Source organism: Schistocerca cancellata, chromosome 2 (assembly GCF_023864275.1).
Source record: "Schistocerca cancellata isolate TAMUIC-IGC-003103 chromosome 2, iqSchCanc2.1, whole genome shotgun sequence".
In the NCBI taxonomy this organism is placed as follows: domain Eukaryota; kingdom Metazoa; phylum Arthropoda; class Insecta; order Orthoptera; family Acrididae; genus Schistocerca; species Schistocerca cancellata.
Window position 1 is genome coordinate 375,877,469 of NC_064627.1, and position 16,209 is coordinate 375,893,677.

A 16,209-nucleotide genomic window follows, 5' to 3' on the forward strand; every position below is an offset into this window, starting at 1 on the left:
TTTTACAACATAGTCACCAAGTCTCCCTAAACAACGTGGTATGTTCTATCAATCATTCAGTCCTCGACCATAGGAAGGCGCTCCTTTCTCACGAAACCATTGGAGACCAACTGGGTGAAATTCCTCACTGTTAAAAATCTGTTTCCCCAAGATGTTCTTTCAGCTTGCCAGAAAGATGAAGATCACATGATGCATTGTCAGGATTTCCGGTCAACGTTATCCGCGTCTGCACGGCCTTCGGAAGAGTGTTGGCGACAATTCGCTACGGCTCGACGCGAATTTGCGTTTGGTGCATACACCGAAAAATTTTCACTCAGGATCAGCGAGGAATTTAGTAGTATTTCCCACAAGAATCGTAGTATTCCAATTACTTTAACGTTGGAGTACGTTTTCAGTTTGCTCGTCATTTCTGGGCCATGCTGTGGTGTACATGGTATCCATGCAGCAGCTGAGCTGCGTCTGCAGGAAATCTGGGAGATTCTATACTTTTCTGATCAGCAACTTAGATGCATGAGATGTTAAGCAGGATGTATGACAGTTCACGCTCTTACTTGCCCTAACTATCTTCGAGTTTGCCTGGAAGATGTTTTTCCCAAAGTCTGAAGGCATGTCTCCAAACATACACTCTACAAACCAGCTCAAATAGTCGTTTCAGGCCACCTCTCTCAATGATTTTAGACATATCGAGCGAATGTTCTGAATGCAGTCCACCCTATTAGATCGTAAGTCTTCCAGAGCTCTGTTAAACTCTGACACACATGCTATACACGTAAGCTGTCCATATCGACTCCTATTGCTTCTTTTACCGGTTAATGAGCTAAAGAAGAAAGGCTGACATTACTGCGAAGGTTGGTTTTAACACCACAGTTCTTTGCTATACATAATATAAATGGTGGGGATAAGCCTTGGCTTTCCTGCTGAATTAAAAAACTGCAGCCGGACAGCTGAAAACTAATATCTCTTAAATTTTTATGTAAAGTTTCTTTAAACTTTTAAAATAAAAACCAACATTATTAACACACGACATTTTTATTCCTCAAGTCTACATGTTAGCAGACCCCTGCCTCTAAAGGCCTCCGTATTACAGAGTGTAACATCGTGGAGTGTAACATAATTACAAAGAGGTGACAAAAATCATGGAATATTTCCTAACATCTAATAAAATCTCCTTTTCTCGGCATAATGCAGCAGCTCGACGTTGTAAGGACTCAACAAGTAATAGGAAGTCTCCTGCAGGATTACTGAGAAGTCTGAATCTACAGCCGTTCATGTTTGCGAAAGTGTTGCCGGAGCACGATTTTGTGCACCATCTGACCTCTCGATTATGTCACATAGATGTTTGATGGGTTTGATGTTGAGAGATCTGGGTGGCCAAATTATTCGCTTGAACTGCCCAGAATACGTCTGCGCTAAATGTTCAAACCAATTGCGAACAACTGTGGTCCGGTGACATGGCGCTCTGTCATCCACGAAAGTGCCATTGTTGTCTGGGAGCATGAAGGCCATGAATTGTAGCAACTGATTTCCAGGTAGCCGAACATACCCATTGCCAGTCAATAATCAATTCTGTTAGAAGGAGGACCCATTCCATACTCCCAGTAAACACAGCCCACGCCACTATTGTGCCACCACCAACTTGTGCAGTGTGTTTTTGATTAATTTGGTCGATGTCTTCGCCGGGTCCGTGCCACACTCTAACCCTACCCTCAGCTCTTACCAACTGAAATCAGGACTCACCTGATCAGGCGAGTGTTTCCAGTCGTCTAGGGTCCAGCCGAATTGGTCACGAGCGCAGTAGAGTTGTTACAGGCGATGTGGTGCTATTAACAAAGGCACTAGCGTCGGTCGTCTGCTATCGTAGCCAATCAACCCCAAATTTCGCCGCACTGTCATAACGGATGTGAACGTCATGCGTCCCACATTGATCTCTGCAGTTATTTCAAGCTGTGTTGCTTGTCTGTTAGCACAACCCTTCGCAAACGCCGCTGCTTCGGTCGTTAAGTGAAGGATGACGGCCATTTCGTTGTCCCTGGTGAGACGTAACACCTAAAATTGCGTATTCTCGGGACACTGTTGACACTGTGAATCTCAGAATACTGAAATTCCTAACGATTTCCAAAATGGAATGTCCATGCTTATAGCCCCAACTAACATTCCGCGTTCAGAATCTGTTAATTCCCATCGTGCCGACATTATCGGGTCGGAATCCTATTCACTTGAAACACCTGACCAAAAATGACAGCTTTTCCAATCCACTGCCGTTTTATACTTCGCGCACGCGATACTACTGCCAGTCGTATATGTGCATATCACTATCCTATGACTTTTGGCACTTCAGCGTATGCCGGTGCGTAGGAAATAGGGTGATGTATTGGAATTTCGAATTCGAGGAGTTCGTCCGTAGATGCAACATCCTCTCTTTGTTTCCTTCAGCATGACAATGGCAGACGACACACGGGGTACGTAGGCATGATGAATACAGACATACAAAATAAATTTTTGTTTTAATAAAAAGGCTTTAAGAGTTTCCACAGTAAAAATTCGGAGGCATTGCTTTTCAGCATTCTCTCGTAATTCTTTTCCGCTGGCGAGAATTCCTTTAACATATGAATCGATACGAATTGATAAAGAAGTTCAGGGCCGCCTCTTGCACGAGGTCACCAACAGGAAGGTCCTGCAGTGGCGACATGAGAACCAATTTTAGTCATGTTGTCCACTGGAACGCTGTGCAGCATACCAAGAGCAGAGCACTACTGTTCGGGGCGGGAAGAGCTGCGCCTGTGTTCTGTGGCGTAGTGCTGTCTTGAAAGCGTTTGCCTGTCCATCAGTCTCTTCAGCTGCTAATTGTAAATCTCGGCCAGAGTAAAATGCGGATGACTCCTTCACTGCGTCGATTACTTTTACGGAGGCTATCTGAATTGGCGACAAAATTATTCTGAGTTGATAGGCCACACATAGTATTCTTCAAATGTCTGCAATACTCAACGTTCCTACCATCTTTTTGGGAACTTTCCCAGGAGTCCTTAGAAATCCCTCTGTCATAAATCAGCGTCCCATCGACGTGTAAGTGAGACTACTCGTTTACCAGAGGAGTTACTGGGAAAAAAACCTAGAGTCCACTACCGATGACACAAGATACTGCAAAAGACGGGAATGTCATCAAAAACAGTATAGTTGCCACAATGCAGTGGAAGCTTTCTGTAGTTTGCAGAAAGAGATTTTCACTATGCAGCGGAGTGTGCGCTGATATGAAACTTCCTGGCACCTTAAAACTGTGTGCGGGACCGAGACTCGAACTCGGGACCTTTGCCTTTCGCGGGCAAGTGCTCTACCATCTGAGCTACCCAAGCACGACTTACGCCCCGTCCTCACAGGCCACACGATGTCAGTCACAAAGGCTCTGGAGAAGGGAAGAGAAGTGGGTCCCCAAGGCACTGCAGATTGGAGAAGTCCTTGCTCCACGATTTCGTGGAAAATTCAGTTTTCGTCTTTGAAGGCAGCTGCCACTAAACTTATGGAAATCCGTAGAGTGTGTGAGGAATTCATCTCCCCGTGCACATATCTAAGAATGGGCCACCATGGCGTTGCTTGGCCTCCGCAAAAAAGTTCGTTCTCTTTCCCTACAAATCTTATATTCCAATCAAATGTATTTCTCTACACAGTGCTAAGACGTGAGAAGCTTGACCAGCGAGTGGAACATGTTCCGGGTTTCCCACAGTCCATCTTTCACTACCATACAGTGCTGTACTCCAGACGCACATCCTCAGAAATTTCTTCCTGTAATTAAGGCCGGCATTTGATATTAGTAGACTTCTCTTGGCCAGAAATGCCTTTTTTGCCAAAGCGAGTCTGCTTTTGATGTCCTCCTTGCTCCGTCCGTCATTGGTTATTTTACTGACTAGGTAGCTGAATTCCTTCACTTCATTGACTTCGTGACGATCAATCCTGATGTTCAGTTTCTCGCTGTTCTCATTTCTGCTACTTCTCATTACCTTCGTCTTTCTCCGATTGACTCTCAAACCATACTGTGTACTCATTAGACTGTTCATTCCGTTCAGCAGCTCATTTAATTCTTCTTCACTTCCACTCAGGATAGCAATATCATCAGCGAATCGTATCATTGATATCCTTTCACCTTGTATTTTAATTCCACTCCTGAACCTTTCTTTTATTTCCATCATTGCTTCCTCGATGTACAGATTGAAGAGTAGGGGCGAAAGGCTACAGCCTTGTCTTACACCCTTCTTAATACGAGCACTTCGTTCTTGATGGTCCACTCTTATTATTCCCTCTTGGTTGTTGTACATATCGTATATGACCCGTCTCTCCCTATAGCTTACCCCTACTTTTTTCAGAATCTCGAACAGCTTGCACCATTTTATATTGTCGAACGCTTTTTCCAGGTCGACAAATCCTATGAAAGTGTCTTGATTTTTCTTTAGCCTTGCTTCCATTATTAGCCGTAACGTCAGAATTGCCTCTCTCGTCCCTTTACTTTTCCTAAAGCCAAACTGATCGTCACCTAGCGCATTCTCAATTTTCCTTTCCGTTCTTTTGTATATTATTCTTGTAAGCAGCTTCGATGCATGAGCTGTTAAGCTGATTGTGCGATAATTCTCGCACTTGTTAGCTCTTGCTGTTTTCGGAATTGTGTGGATGATGCTTTTCTGAAAGTCAGATGGTATATCGCCACACAAATATATTCTACACACCAACCAATGTACAGTCTTTTAAAAAGTTGGCTTTTGTGGCACTTCCAGTCCTGCCTTGGAGGGAGAGAAACCTGTGGTACTGTCGCGGAAGGAGCGGGACTTCTGGTGCTGCCAACGATTGTGGCGCGCGTTTGCCGAATTTTGAGTAAGCGTTGCAGTACACATCTGCTCTATCCGTTTTGTAAGCAACTCACAATTCGCGCAGTTTTCATCGCAGCTTGCGCTGCCTGATTACTTGTAATGTTACGTGGGTGGTGGACTCGTTTACTGTGCATTTGCGAGCTGCACAGATTACGAAAACTTGTAACATTTCCCAAGCAGGCTTCCACGTAAATGAAGTATGTCCCCACAGTGTTAGAGGAACTTCTAGAGATCTTTGTCTTTCAGTATTTTAGGTGAATTTGTGCTCGTTGTTTTGGAGTAAATTATCAGTCAACGTTAGTAGACTTCATGTTCTTTTCGTTGGAAAGTTATTCTGTGTCATTTTTATGTGGTGCGTGTGAAGATCTTAAAATAATTAAGCTCGGATTTCATTTGAAACTCAGGGTTAAACTATTGGCCTACACTTCCTGGCAGATTAAAACTGTTTGTCTGACCGAGACCTTTGCCGCGAAAGGCATAGTTCCTGAGTTCGAGTCTCGGTCTGGCACACAGTTATAATCTGCCAGGAAGCTTCATATCAGCGCACACGCCGCTGCAGAGTGGAAATCTCATTCTGTAAACATCTCCCAGGCTGTGGCAAAGCCATGACTCCACAATATTCTTAGTTCTCCAAGTTTTGCAGGAAAGCAGCTGTGAAGTTTGGAAGGTAAGAGGCGAGGTACAGAGGAAGTAAAGCTGTGAGGACGAGGAGTGAATCGCTCTTGGGTAGCTCAGTTGGTATTTAGGCACGGTAGCTCAGCGTTTTCGATCAGAGAGCTGGCTGGTCTCAGTAATAAAAAAAAAACTGAGTGAAGGGATCAACAAAGAACTGCAACGGATGTCATGTGACTTCGACTACGACCAAATACAACGAACAATAATAGACGAAATGCAAAAAAAGTTGGTAGAGCACTTTCCCGGGAAAGGCAAAGGTCCCGAGTTCGAGTCTCAGTCCAGCTCACAATTATAATTTGCCAGTAAGTTTCATGTCAGCACACACTCCGCTCCAGAGCGAAAATCTCATTATTGTTCTACAACTGACATTGGTTATGAGACCCTCTGAAACAAATTTAACATTTTCTGCCCTAATACGACCGTCTCACTGTGTCGGTAATCCATTGCAAAGCGGTTGCCGACCCTTTTTGTTTCGATCTAAAATGTGAGAGGCAGGATTGAGCTGGGAGTGATCACCCTTCAGAATTTTACTTTTAACTTCCAGACGGTTTTCCCGAAGTTCCAAGGCATTACAGTCAATACAGAAGAATTCTAAAACAGGTAAGAGACCTCAAGAACGTTCACATAATGTTAAAACAACTGTAATAATAAAATTACAGAGTGCTGACCATGAAAATAAGTACAATTATCCTCAAAAAAATAAAGTGCATAGCAGACTCAAAATAAACTAATGCACCTTAGGTAAGAAGGTTGCATGTTACCGACAGTAGTATTACACATGACCAACATCGAAGCGATTTGAAAATGCAGCAAAACGGCCAATTCCTTTTGCAAGGTCTCAAAATAGTTTAGACTATGTACACAGAGAGTATTTATGAAAAACAATTAACGGAATAAGCAAGACATCGAACAGAATCAGTGCAAGACAAGAAAATCAGATCGAGACACAAGAACTCTAGCAGAAAAGATAAGAATGTTTGGGTCTATTGTACGTGCTCAGATGACATGGCAACGAATACAGTATCGTACGCTGTTAGCACTGCGGCACAACTATACTGAATAAACACCACACAGCACTCAGAAACTGCAGAGATAACAGGACCGAACATGCACACAATAACGATCAATCGCTCTAGCACTAACTAATCTGCTCTCTCCTAGAGCATGCTGGCAATTGTATCTGAGAGGCTATTAACAACCACTCGAGGGAAAAGCTCAGATAAACACTGTACGACAACATGTTCGCACAACTCAACATGCCGCTCCAAACCGTGTCTCCCAGGAACTGGCAGGACAGACAGCTGGAAAACAGAGCACTGCGTGCAGTAACTAGTTTCAGTGCTCTGCTTGCGATCCAGGCTTTCCATGAAATCCGTCCTGCTTCATGGTGTTTCCTCGTTCCCTATAATGTAGCCGCTTCTGTGATGCTCTGCGTACTCACTTGCCTATTCAGAAGAGGCAGGATAGCTGTCTCTACACAAGCCACAGTGAGCTGTAACATTGCGTCTTACTGTTTACGCCATGTGTGAGGTGCAGACGTGCACAGTAAAATGTATGAATTACACCGTCTCGTGCCAATTGCACACTGACTGGTATGATGCCACACGATCATTTTATCTTACAGTCGGTTGTTAGCAAGGTGTGTGGGCTATGCCGTTGCGATGATGGTTCCTTTGTTTAACCTCGTATGGGATTTTCAGTGCTTGCTCTTGCGACCCTAACTCGATAAAGGGTTCATATTTTGTCGTGTCATTGTATTCCAGGAGACGAGTCGCTAGCAGGGTATCCACTTTGTCCGGTAATTTTCGTGTTTGCTCTTGGATCCAGCAGGGTGGCCATGTTCAACACCCGACGCATGTCCCTGACATAGCCATATCAATCGGAAACATGTATTTTGAAGGACTTGCAGAGTTTTAATCTTCGATGCATTAGTCGTCCCCTGGCCGAGTTGATATAAGTAATGGATGGTAGCATAATGACCTTACATTATCTTAGTTTGTTGACTAAATTCACGACTTTTCCGTGCGCTCTGTTGCGCGCAACTCTTGTCTCTGGACGTTGCAATTTAGCTGTGAAGAAAACGACATAACTTACTATGGTATTAACTATTCAGCTACATGGACGTTTACTGAATACTGACCGACGCTAACGGAGGCCGGCCCCGGTGGTCTCGCGGTTCTAGGCGCTCAGTTCGGAGCCGCGCGACTGCTACGGTCGCAGGTTCGAATCCTGAATCGGGCATGGATGTGTATGATGTCCTTAGGTTAGTTAGGTTTAATTATTTCTAAGTTCTAGGGGACTGATGACCACAGATGTTAAGTCCCATAGTGCTCAGAGCCATTTGAACCATTTTTTTGACGCTAACGGAATCTATTGTTGGAAGTCAGCCACTCTATGAAATTCTGAAAGCCTAAAATTAATAACAGGATAAAGTCGAAATAAGTTAAAATGAACTCTCATTTAGCAGTTTAAGAAGAGAATGGAAAAATGCATCATTCTTTAATTTGGAAAGGTAATCACGATATCTTTTTCAAGTGATACTGTGTGTATGAATTCCGATGTGTTGCATATCGAAAGAGACGTTCGCACCGATTGATTTTGGTAGAAAATCCAGGAGCCTCCTCACAGTCACAACTTTGCTGGAAAGAATTCCTTCATGCATTTAGGGGTTCCCCTTTGACGGATAATATTGTCAAATTGCTGTCTCAAGCGGTGTTATTGCATAGAGAAGATCCTAATGTTCTACTGCGAGAAATCTAATTTCTTTTTGAGTTACTTAGCAGCGGGGCATCGGGTAGCAGAAAAGTAATTTCGTCGAGTTTCTGAGAGGTAATAGTGCATTAAGTGCCACTTAATAAGGGCACTTATAAGTACGCAGACAATACCTGAGTACGTACGACATTACCTTGTATATTGCCATTGAATTTGAGATAACGGTAAATAAATTACGTCAGTTCAGTTCCAAAGAATTAGTTAATAGAGGGCGTTCGGCACCACGACAGATGGGCCTACACATTCTCCTTAACGGCTGTTGAGACAACCACTGCTGCCCAGGCATGTGGTACAATCCATCCAACCAGCAACTTCGTCGGTGTTTCCAAGGTTCCTTGTGCCCTCTTCTGCAATGCCCAACGCTCTGTCTCGCAGCACACCGCGGCGTGTCTGCTTGCCTCCAGAGGGCGTTGCTATGGTAACGCACTCGACGTAAGCGCCGCCGCGTTGCAGTACTGGGGCCGCCAAGGCTCTAATCGCAGAGCCTTTTGGCTTGGTGTAAAAGGTAACGTATAGTGACGGCACACTTACGATCTGCGAATATCGGAATTATTTCGTCACTGATGTGCTAAAGACGAATTAAAGAGACCAATTACTATAGGGTAGGTAGGTTCTGTTCTTTGATGTCCTACTTTACCACAACCACACATCATAGGCTCCAACAGTCTGGGGACGATCAGTTACGTCCGTTGAACGCTGGGAAACAGCTTTTATTTGGTGCTGACTCGAAAATATGTTTATACTATTCCTCCAGACGGTTTTGCATATGTGGATGATTAATACAGTACTACGCAGTCCACCCACATTAAAGTGAGCTCAGCCAGTGATCTAGAACAACGTGCAATAACCACTCATACACAGCGCGTGGCAGCACTAGCAGTGGAGAGCACATAAAGCATGTCCAGGGATACGCGAAAACCAGTGTCGTCATTATCGTAATGCGGAAACGGAGCGATCAAAAATATGGCTCTGAGAACTATGGGGCTTAACATTTGAGGTCATCAGTCGCCTAAAACTTAGAACTACTTAAACCTAACTAACCTACAGTCATCACACACATCCATTCCCGAGGCAGGATTCGAACCTGCAACCGTAGCGCTCGCGACGGAGCGATCTATTGGATCCAAAAGCAAGTAATTATTGGCTTTCGGGAAAGGGTGGAAGCATTTCTGAAACGGCTAAGTTGGTAAACTGATCGCCTGCCGCAGCAGTACCCTGTGCATGCCAAAATGGCGCTTTCCACAACCGGTACCGAGACAACACTGATGCACCTCGAGTCATAGATTACAGGAATGAACAACGGCTGCGGAGATGTGTACAGGCTAGTGTACGTGCATGTGTTGACCAACTTCCCGGCAAGATGAACCGACAGGTTACAAACAGTGTCTCCTCAGTGATCGTTCAGCTGACGTTGCCGCGTACGGGCCTCCGTAGCAGGCACATTTTCCGTACACTCTTGCTGACTGCTGCCCATCGGCGACGAGGGATCGAATTTACGCGCCAGTACCGCATCCGGACGTCCGCTGAGTGGCGTGAGGCATCCTTTGCAAATGAACCACGTTTTATGCTCCATCGGATAGGTAGTCCTTGGCATGTACAGTGTGAAACGTCTGAAAGCAAATACCCTGCACACGTGATGGTCTGGAGAACATTTTCGTATCATTGGATAAACACAAGCATGCATCCATCACTGGGCACCATGCAGTTTTTTTTTTTTCCTTGTCACGATGGTATCTACCAGCAGAACAGCGCGACCTGTTAAACAGCTCGCACTGCACGTGCGTGGTTCGATGGGTACCGCGATTAGTCTAGCGTACTCCTCTGGGCACCAAACGCTCCGGATGTAAACCCAACCGACAATCTGTGAGGTCACCTCGAACGGGCTGTTCGCGCCATGAATCCCCAACCGAGAAACCTAATGCAGCTGGCCACGGCACAGGAGTCGACAAGGTCTCACATCCTCGCAGAAACTCACTGATTCTCTTCCTGCACTTCTCGTACCGATCCGCGATGCAAAAGGTAGTTATTGAGGCTCTCATCAGGTGGAAACAGTAATGTGACTGGACAGTGGATATGGCAGCCTCAGAGTGACTTGGAGCTTTCCCGTTCTTTGGGTTTGAAATGCTAATATTACTTCACTTGAAGAGCCTGTTCAGTGTCATCATAGACTTCGGCCATCAGTGCCTACCTTAAGGAATGCACGCGAAGACCACGGTCATAACTGCTTGTTTCTGCGCTGCATTACTGTGTAAAGCGGAGCACAGATACTTGTTTGTGTTGCTAGGCTTCCTGTAAAGACAATGACACCGAGTTATGTCAGGTCTTCTATAGATAAACACATCTAGGTACAGGAGTCCTATCTCTTCCTGCCCCAGATGAGAATTTTAAGAAATCGTGGAATCTGCGCAATTCGTCCACACAGGAAAGCGAGAAAAATAGTTTTAATTTTGCATTACTTAATGACTTGTGTTCCGAATGTTCCATAAAAATGTCAGTTGCATCTGAACTTTTAACAAGACTCTGAATTTTTTACAAGTTCACATTTACGTAATTGTTGGGTCATGCTAATTGATGACATACGTAAGATTGTCTACAGATCTTCGGCCTGATATCAGTAGCAAAGCTTCAAGTGTCATCGTGTGAGTTCACGTCAATAGTAAATTTTTTTTGTTAAAATAAATCTTGCGCCCAAGCCGATATTTCAGATTACCGAACATTCATTTACTAGGCCTTCTTTATGACGCATGAAGGTCTGCATGAATTTGACTGAGCTGGTAGCATTTGAATGTAATTACTCGATAGCATCTCATACAAAGAGTTTCCATCAGAAATGTTGAAGACAGACAGCGTATCCTACGACCACAGCAGAAGAGTTGAAGTTTATCGTAGAAGAATTTTTAAGAACGCTTATTTCTACCCAGATTTTACCAGTTTTTGAATGGTGATCTAGACAATAGACATAGTATATTAATCAATTTTTTTAGAGTTATTATTGTATCAACCGATTTTCAACACCAGTTGCAAGAATTTGTTTATATTTCCGTAAATTTTTCCTAGAATAGAATTCCGTTTACTTTAAGTGATTTCCTTGCAAGAATCACAGTTCACACTCCTACGTGCATCAAGGCTGCACATAAGAGCATTTGGGGTTTTCCGGATTTTATAGCTGATGCCAAAATAGGTTCTTTTCTAGTTAGTACCAGTGAGCTACAAAAGAGTGAATTACGCAGCTTCGGTGATAGTTACTCAATGTGAATAGAATCATCGGCCATACATGAAAGTAGTAAATGGAATCTAATTTTGACAAACTATGTGCCTCACCAATCATACCTGCAGCTGCGGGTATCAAATAAGCTTAGAGACAGAGGACGCGAGTGCAGTTGGATACAACTGGAAATCATGATTCCCGAAGTTGGCTTAGAAGCTCACTAAGACGAGGATTCGAGAGTGGAAATACGAGTCTCATTTCTTAATGTTAATTTGAAATTACCGGAAGGACCGAGTTGGAATTTTTGGTTTCGAACGATATAAACAAATCGTTAATCGAGAAGGTGTATCTAAACAAGTCTTCCTGACATATGTACGAGGTGCATGCAAGTTCTAAGGCCTCCGATTTTTTTTCTTTAGACTGGAAAGAGATAGAAACATGCGCATTGTTTTAAAATGATACCGTGCTCATTGTCAATACGCCCCAGCGATGGCAGCACCGTACGACAAATGGAATTTTACCGCCAGCGGCGAGAATGACAGCTGTTTTAAATACTTAAAATGGTGACGTTTTCCTTACTTGAACAGCGTGCAATCATTCGTTTTCTGAATTTGCGTGGTGTGAAACCAATTGAAATTCATCGACAGTTGAAGGAGACGTGTGGTGATGGAGTTATGGATGTGTCGAAAGTGCGTTCGTGGGTGCGACAGTTTAATGAAGGCAGAACATCGTGTGACAACAAACCGAAACAACCTCGGGCTCGCACAAGCCGGTCTGACGACATGATCGAGAAAGTGGAGAGAATTGTTTTGGGGGATCGCCGAATGACTGTTGAACAGATCGCCTCCAGAGTTGGCATTTCTGTGGGTTCTGTGCATACAATCCTTCATGACGACCTGAAAATGCGAAAAGTGTCATCCAGGTGGGTGCCACGAATGCTGACGGACGACCACATGGCTGCCCGTGTGGCATGTTGCCAAGCAATGTTGGCGCGCAACAACAGCATGAGTGGGACTTTCTTTTCGTCGGTTGTGACAATGGATGAGACGTGGATGCCATTTTTCAATCCAGAGACAAAGCGCCAGTCAGCTCAATGGAAGCACACAGATTCACCGCCACCAAAAAAATTTCGGGTAACCGCCTGCGCTGAGAAAATGATGGTGTCCATGTTCTGGGACAGCGAGGGCGTAATCCTTACCCATTGCGTTCCAAAGGGCACTACGGTAATAGGTGCATCCTACGAAAATGTTTTGAAGAACAAATTCCTTCCTGCACTGCAACAAAAACGTCCGGGAAGGGCTGTGCGTGTGCTGTTTGCACCCGCACATCGAGCTAACGTTACGCAACAGTTTCTTCGTGATAACAACTTTGAAGTGATTCCTCATGCTCCCTACTCACCTGACCTGGCTCCTAGTGACTTTTGGCTTTTTCCAACAATGAAAGACACTCTCCGTGGCCGCACATTCACCAGCCGTGCTGCTATTGCCTCAGCGATTTTCCAGTGGTCAAAACAGACTCCTAAAGAAGCCTTCGCCGCTGCCATGGAATCATGGCGTCTGCGTTTGAAAAATATGTACGTCTGCAGGGCGATTACGTCGAGAAGTAACGCCAGTTTCATCGATTTCGGGTGAGTAGTTGATTAGAAAAAAAATCGGAGGCCTTAGAACTTGAATGCACCTCGTACACATCCGGTGGTAGAAGTTCATACGGTGACTTTAATGTAGTAATGTTTGTCTCACTGGAAAAAAATATAATTGTTTCATTTTGGGGTGAAATTAGCTTGGGCAAAGTAAATAAGGTATACATTTTCAACTTGATAGTGAAGCTTTTGTGTCAGTGTTTGCTCACAAAAATATTTGTTTTGGGGGGGAGGGGGGTTCTTCCTTGAGCAAAACACAATTTTTTCTCCTCTTCTTGTATTACGCAGACATATTTCGCTAAAGTTTCAGAATCATTAGTGGCTTTCATTTTCTTTCTCTTAAACAGGAAAATTACCTCTACTCCTTGTAGACGAACACCTAAAATTTATTTGTGTAAAGGTAAGGAGCAATATTCCTGTTTAAGACAAAGAAGGTGGAAATTTGAATATTTTTTCCATCACAAATCTGGCTGCGACAAGAGAGTGGAAATCCTATATACGCTCCTATTGCAAGCAACTGTCAGTGATAGAATCAAGGAAATAATTTCAGTAAATGTGTAATTATCTTCATCTGACTTGAAGAGTCATCATGATCAGGGCAAATGTGAAAGTGAGGAGCGTTAAATGGAGATGAAAGTTCTGTCGACTAATACAGACCAAATGAGGAAAGAATGTCACAGGCTGTCAGAACAGAGATGAAAATCCAATAAAATTGACGACATTCGGTGACATGTCGCGTTTTTGTTTGTGTCGGCAAGTAATCGATTTTGTGACATTTTACAAGTTCCTAACCAGGGGAGAATATTTGTTCGGCCCTGTGTGCTTTGGTAATTTAGTTTCTGAGTCTCCGCGGGTTAATTTAGCGTTTACCAGACACAGTTCTCGCGTTTTAGTTTGTGTCGTAAAGAACCCAGTTTTGTGACATTTCACAAGTTCCTAACTAGGAGCGAAATATTTCGTCTCATCTGCGTGATTTGGTAGTTTGCTTTTTGAATCTCTGCCTGGAAATCTGATTTACTTGACACAGTTTTTGCGGTTTCGTCAGTGACCGCAGTATATTTCCGCAGCTCTGTCGATAGTCCTTGGTTTGTCTAAGTAGCGGAGTTTTCCACCAAACAACTTTCTGGGGAGGAGAACCATAGCTCAGAGACATCCTGAATAACAATATCAACCCTCAACGCTCAATATGCATTCAAATTATCATAAAAATTATAACAATTAAAAATTCAAGAATGATTAGGCGTTTCCAAAAGTCTCATAGCTGTATGTAGGTGCTTTCTTCACAACTAGCTGTTGCACATCAGTATAGACGCATTTTCAGGTTTGTCTGTCAAGAATACAAATCACTGTGTGGAATTTTGAGATGGCAAAAATACAGAACCATAGTATTGAACAGGAAACAATGACGTATACTCACAATGGTTATATTTCCATAACGTAGATCGGCAATTACGGAGTCTGTGCTTTCGGGAAGCTATCCACGTTAGTAGTCAAACCGCAATGGTCAATTTTCATAATAAAACAGAGTGCCCCCAAAAAATGTTTGGGAAATTTACAAAGCGTGACTGCTGAATGTGTGAGGCATTAAAAAAAGGGAAAAAAACTGAGAATGAATGGGACATTACTGTGAAGGGGGATAAAGTACCTAAAAATTAACTAACATCACACGGGAAATAGCATCCAGAGTTAATACTCTAGTACGAAACCAAAAGATCGAGAATGGAAGAGAGCTGCAAAATAGCTTGCTGTATAACACTTCGTAGAATATGTTATAATATCTGGTAGACACCAGCTGTATAAACCCAGTGAAGTAAAACTTAAATTCCGTCGTAACATTCTTACCTCCGCCGTGTTGCCAACGGGTGGTCGTGTGACTAGTGCCTCCAGTCTTGCAGACCGTTCGCCCGGAGCAAGTCTTTCGATTTGATGCCACTTCGGCGACTTGCTCGTGACATGATGATGATTAGGACACCACAACACCCATTCCCTGAGCGGAGAAAATCTCCGACCCACTCAAATTCTACTCCATTAGCAATTTTATAATATTGACCTAATGACGTAAAACAGATTATGTTCCATTTTTCATTTTATATCTAAAATAAATTACGGGTTTTTTAATGTTGCGTAATGCGCTTCCCAGCCTTTGGTTTTTTCATAGTCACGATTTCCTCCTTGCAGTTATTCTTGTGTTTAATCTCCTTTGCTCTTAGGCATCCTGGCCTTCCACCATCCAGTGTACTGCTAGCGTCTACGGGCTGCTTGCACCACACAGGCCTGTTAGCGGCGCAAGTACGCACATCACCCGGGATTCGGAGTTTTACTTCATTGGGTATAAGCAGCTGGTGTCTATCGGATATTATAATACACACTACGAGGTCTTATCCAGTAAGCTATTTTTAAGTTCTCTCGCATTCTCGATGTTTTGGTTCCGTACTAGAGTATTAACTTTCGATGCTATTTCCCGTGTAATGTTAGTTAAATTTTAGGAACTTTATCCTCGTTCACAGTAATGTTCCATTCATTCTCAATTCAGAATAGCTCAAACTGTTATCATACCATACGGAATTCAACCAATGTGAAATAATCCCTGAGCACTCATGGGACCAAGCAAGAAAACGATGGAATGCTGTCCAATCTATCTCGATGAACAACAGGATACAATGAAAGATACACAATAATTTGAAAGAAGACACCATAAAAACGGATTAAACGATAACGAGGTTAAACAGGTATTAAATCCCAATTCCCAGTCCAGAGAAGAATGAAGACTCCAGAAGACAGCAAGTTGCAACAAGAACAGAAGATACAATGCAGAAGATCTGGAAGAAAGAAGAGCCTAGACCAGAAGAGAGCAAGAAACCTTTACAAAGACACACGGCCGACCGTCATTCCATGTTCAACGGAGACACATTGAGACACATGAAAAAGAGAGTGACGATTTCAAGGAACCATGTTAAAGATATAGGAGAAAGAGCTGTCTGTGACAGACTAGTATCCGATTAAACTCAAAAAAAGATAATTTTTACAACTGTGTTTAAAAATGTTTAATTTTTGAAGACATT